This window comes from Aplidium turbinatum, chromosome 14 (genome assembly GCF_918807975.1).
Source record: "Aplidium turbinatum chromosome 14, kaAplTurb1.1, whole genome shotgun sequence".
NCBI lineage: Eukaryota > Metazoa > Chordata > Ascidiacea > Aplousobranchia > Polyclinidae > Aplidium > Aplidium turbinatum.
The window spans coordinates 22,242,218-22,248,217 of record NC_137485.1 but is presented as its reverse complement, the minus strand read 5'-3'; positions in this window follow the sequence as shown (position 1 = coordinate 22,248,217).

Genomic DNA, 6,000 nt, shown 5'->3' with positions numbered 1-6,000 from the left:
AAAAATTGTCTAAGAAAGTTTTTTTACGTACTAAAAGTGAAAATTATTGAAAAAAAATTTTCTTTTAAAAAAAATTTTTCTAAGACATTTCATACAGTGAAAAATAATTTTTTTTTTGCGAAACTGTCTAATTCGTTTTGTTTGAAACTAACGTCATTAAAAATTGTCTAAGAAAGTTTTTTTACGTACTAAAAGTGAAAATTATTGAAAAAAAATTGTCTTTTCAAAAAAATTTTTCCAAGACATTTCATACAGTGAAAAATAATTTTTTTTTGCGAAACTGTCTAATTCTTTTTGTTTGAAACTAACGTCATTAAAAATTGTCTAAGAAAGTTTTTTTACGTACTAAAAGTGAAAATTATTGAAAAAAATATTCTTTTCAAAAAAATTTTCAAAAATTTTCTAAGACATTTCATACAGTGAAAAATAATTTTTTTTTGCGAAACTGTCTAATTCGTTTTGTTTGAAACTTACGTCATTAAAAATTGTCTAAGAAAGTTTTTTTAAGTACTAACCTTGAAAATTATTGAAAAAAAATTGTCTTTTCAAAAAAATTTTTCTAAGACATTTCATACAGTGAAAAATAATTTTTTTTTGCGAAACTGTCTAATTCGTTTTGTTTGAAACTAACGTCATTACAAATTGTCTAAGAAAGTTTTTTTACGTACTAAAAGTGAACATTATTGAAAAAAATTGTCTTTTCAAAAAAAATTTTCAAAAATTTTTCTAAGACATTTCATACAGTGAAAAATAATTTTTTTTTGCGAAAGTGTCTAAATCTTTTTGTTTGAAACTAACGTCATTAAAAATTGTCTAAGAAAGTTTTTTTACGTCCTAAAAGTGAAAATTATTGAAAAAAAAATGTCTTTTGAAAAAAATTTTTCTAAGACATTTCATACAGTGAAAAATAATTTTTTTTTGCGAAACTATCCAATTCTTTTTGTTTGAAACTAACGTCATTAAAAATTGTCTAAGAAAGTTTTTTTACGTACTAAAAGTGAAAATTATTGAAAAAAAATTTTCTTTTAAAAAAAATTTTTCTAAGACATTTCATACAGTGAAAAATAATTTTTTTTTGCGAAACTGTCTAATTCGTTTTGTTTGAAACTAACGTCATTAAAAATTGTCTAAGAAAGTTTTTTTACGTACTAAAAGTGAAAATTATTGAAAAAAAATTGTCTTTTCAAAAAATTTTTTCCAAGACATTTTCTACAGTGAAAAATTATTTTTTTTTGCGAAACTGTCTAATTCTTTTTGTTTGAAACTAACGTCATTAAAAATTGTCTAAGAAAGTTTTTTTACGTACTAAAAGTGAAAATTATTGAAAAAAAGTTTTCTTTTAAAAAAAATTTTTCTAAGACATTTCATACAGTGAAAAATAATTTTTTTTTGCGAAACTGTCTAATTCGTTTTGTTTGAAACTAACGTCATTAAAAATTGTCTAAGAAAGTTTTTTTACGTACTAAAAGTGAAAATTATTGAAAAAAAATTTTCTTTTCAAAAAAATTTTTCCAAGACATTTCATACAGTGAAAAATTATTTTTTTTTGCGAAACTGTCTAATTCTTTTTGTTTGAAACTAACGTCATTAAAAATTGTCTAAGAAAGTTTTTTTACGTACTAAAAGTGAAAATTATTGAAAAAAAATTGTCTTTTCAAAAAAATTTTTCTAAGACATTTCATAGAGTGAAAAATAATTTTTTTTTGCGAAACTGTCTAATTCTTTTTGTTTGAAACTAACGTCATTAAAAATTGTCTAAGAAAGTTTTTTTACGTACTAAAATTGAAAATTATTGAAAAAAAATTGTCTTTTCAAAAAAATTTTTCTAAGACATTTCATACAGTGAAAAATAATTTTTTTTTGCGAAACTGTCTAATTCGTTTTGTTTGAAACTAACGTCATTAAAAATTGTCTAAGAAAGTTTTTTTAAGTACTAACCTTGAAAATTATTGAAAAAAAATTGTCTTTTCAAAAAAATTTTTCTAAGACATTTCATACAGTGAAAAATAATTTTTTTTTGCGAAACTGTCTAATTCGTTTTGTTTGAAACTAACGTCATTACAAATTGTCTAAGAAAGTTTTTTTACGTACTAAAAGTGAACATTAATGAAAAAAATTGTCTTTTCAAAAAAAATTTTTAAAAATTTTTCTAAGACATTTCATACAGTGAAAAATAATTTTTTTTTGCGAAACTGTCTAATTCTTTTTGTTTGAAACTAACGTCATTAAAAATTGTCTAAGAAAGTTTTTTTACGTACTAAAAGTGAAAATTATTGAAAAAAAATTTTCTTTTCAAAAAAATTTTTCCAAGACATTTCATACAGTGAAAAATAATTTTTTTTTGCGAAACTGTCTAATTCTTTTTGTTTGAAACTAACGTCATTAAAAATTGTCTAAGAAAGTTTTTTTACGTACTAAAATTGAAAATTATTGAAAAAAAATTGTCTTTTCAAAAAAATTTTTCTAAGACATTTCATACAGTGAAAAATAATTTTTTTTTGCGAAACTGTCTAATTCGTTTTGTTTGAAACTAACGTCATTAAAAATTGTCTAAGAAAGTTTTTTTACGTACTAAAAGTGAAAATTATTGAAAAAAAATTGTCTTTTCAAAAAAATTTTTCCAAGACATTTCATACAGTGAAAAATAATTTTTTTTTGCGAAACTGTCTAATTCTTTTTGTTTAAAACTAACGTCATTAAAAATTGTCTAAGAAAGTTTTTTTACGTACTAAAAGTGAAAATTATTGAAAAAAAATTTTCTTTTAAAAAAAATTTTTCTAAGACATTTCATACAGTGAAAAATAATTTTTTTTTGCGAAACTGTCTAATTCGTTTTGTTTGAAACTAACGTCATTAAAAATTGTCTAAGAAAGTTTTTTTAAGTACTAACCTTGAAAATTATTGAAAAAAAATTGTCTTTTCAAAAAAATTTTTCTAAGACATTTCATACAGTGAAAAATAATTTTTTTTTGCGAAACTGTCTAATTCGTTTTGTTTGAAACTAACGTCATTACAAATTGTCTAAGAAAGTTTTTTTACGTACTAAAAGTGAACATTAATGAAAAAAATTGTCTTTTCAAAAAAAATTTTTAAAAATTTTTCTAAGACATTTCATACAGTGAAAAATAATTTTTTTTTGCGAAACTGTCTAATTCTTTTTGTTTGAAACTAACGTCATTAAAAATTGTCTAAGAAAGTTTTTTTACGTACTAAAAGTGAAAATTATTGAAAAAAAATTTTCTTTTCAAAAAAATTTTTCCAAGACATTTCATACAGTGAAAAATAATTTTTTTTTGCGAAACTGTCTAATTCTTTTTGTTTGAAACTAACGTCATTAAAAATTGTCTAAGAAAGTTTTTTTACGTACTAAAATTGAAAATTATTGAAAAAAAATTGTCTTTTCAAAAAAATTTTTCTAAGACATTTCATACAGTGAAAAATAATTTTTTTTTGCGAAACTGTCTAATTCGTTTTGTTTGAAACTAACGTCATTAAAAATTGTCTAAGAAAGTTTTTTTACGTACTAAAAGTGAAAATTATTGAAAAAAAATTGTCTTTTCAAAAAAATTTTTCCAAGACATTTCATACAGTGAAAAATAATTTTTTTTTGCGAAACTGTCTAATTCTTTTTGTTTAAAACTAACGTCATTAAAAATTGTCTAAGAAAGTTTTTTTACGTACTAAAAGTGAAAATTATTGAAAAAAAATTTTCTTTTAAAAAAAATTTTTCTAAGACATTTCATACAGTGAAAAATAATTTTTTTTTGCGAAACTGTCTAATTCGTTTTGTTTGAAACTAACGTCATTAAAAATTGTCTAAGAAAGTTTTTTTACGTACTAAAAGTGAAAATTATTGAAAAAAAATTGTCTTTTCAAAAAAATTTTTCCAAGACATTTCATACAGTGAAAAATAATTTTTTTTTGCGAAACTGTCTAATTCTTTTTGTTTGAAACTAACGTCATTAAAAATTGTCTAAGAAAGTTTTTTTACGTACTAAAAGTGAAAATTATTGAAAAAAATATTCTTTTCAAAAAAATTTTCAAAAATTTTCTAAGACATTTCATACAGTGAAAAATAATTTTTTTTTGCGAAACTGTCTAATTCGTTTTGTTTGAAACTAACGTCATTAAAAATTGTCTAAGAAAGTTTTTTTAAGTACTAACCTTGAAAATTATTGAAAAAAAATTGTCTTTTCAAAAAAATGTATCCAAGATATTTTATACAGTAAAAAACAATTTTTTTTTTGCGAAGCTATCTAATTCTTTTAGTTTTGAACTAACGTCATTAAAAATTGTCTAAGAAAATTTTTCTACGTACCAAAAGTGAACATTATTGAAAAAGAATTGTTTTTTCAAAAAAATTCTTCAAAAATTTTTCTAAGACATTTCATTCTGTGAAAAATAATTTTTTTTGCGAAACTATCTAATTGTTTTAGTTTGGAACTAACGTCATTAAAAATTGTCTTAAAATGGTTTTTTACGTACTAAAAGTGAACATTATTGAAAAAGAATTGTCTTTTCAAAAAAATTTTTCCAAGACATTTCATATGGTGAAAAATAATTTTTTTTTGCGAAACTATCTAATTCTTTTAGTTTGGAACTAACGTCATTAAAAATTGTCTAAAAAAGTTTTTTTACGTACCAAAAGTGAACATTATTGAAAAAAAATTGTCTTTTCAAAAAAAGTTTTCAAAAATTTTTCTAAGACATTTCATACAGTGAAAAATAATTTTTTTTTGCGAAACTATCTAATTCTTTTAGTTTGGAACTAACGTCATTAAAATTTTTCTAAGAAAGTTTTTTTACGTACTGAAAGTGAACATTATTGAAAATAAATTGTCTTTTCAAAAAAATTTTTCCAAGACATTTCATGCAGTGAAAAATAATTTTTTTTTGCGAAACTATCTAATTTTTTCCTGTTTGTAACTAACGTCATTAAAAATTGTCTAAGAAAGTTTTTTTACATACTAAAAGTGAACATTATTGAAAAAAAATTTTCTTTTAAAAAAAAATTTTCTAAGACATTTCATACAGTAAAAAATAATTTTTTTTGCGAAACTGTCTAATTCTTTTAGTTTGGAACTAACGTCATTAAAAATTGTCTAAGAAAGTTTTTTTACGTACTAAAAGTGAACATTATTGAAAAAAAATTGTCTTTTCCAAAAAATTTTTCCAAGACATTTCATACAGTGAAAAATAATTCTTTTTTGCGAAACTGTCTAATTCTTTTAGTTTGGAACTAACGTCATTAAAAATTGTCTAAGAAAGTTTTTTTACGTACCAAAAGTGAACATTATTGAAAAAAAATTGTCTTTTCAAAAAAATTTTTCCAAGACATTTCATACAGTGAAAAATAATTTTTTTGGGCGAAACTATTTAATTCTTTTAGTTTGGAACTAACGTCATTAAAAATTGTCTAAAAAAGTTTTTTTACGTACCAAAAGTGAACATTATTGAAAAAAAAATTGTCTTTTCAAAATAAGTTTTCAAAAATTTTTCTAAGACATTTCATACAGTGAAAAATCATTTTTTTTTTTGCGAAACTATCTAATTCTTTTAGTTTGGAACTAACGTCATTAAAAATGGTCTAAGAAAGCTTTTTTACGTACCAAAAGTGAACAATATTGAAAAAAAATTGTCTTTTCAAAAAAAGTATTCAAAAATTTTTCTAAGACATTTCATACAGTGAAAAATAATTTTTTTTTGCGAAACTATCTAATTCTTTTAGTTTGGAACTAACGTCATTAAAATTTGTCTAAGAAAGTTTTTTTACGTACTGAAAGTGAACATTATTGAAAAAAAATTGTCTTTTCAAAAAAATTTTTCCAAGACATTTCATGCAGTGAAAAATAATTTTTTTTTGCGAAACTATCTAATTTTTTCAGTTTGGAACTAACGTCATTAAAAAGCCAAAGTAGTCGCGATCCCTAAGTCTCATAATCCACAAGAGGATCCGAAGAGCTATCGACCTATATCTCTTCTCTGCATCCCTTTTAAAAT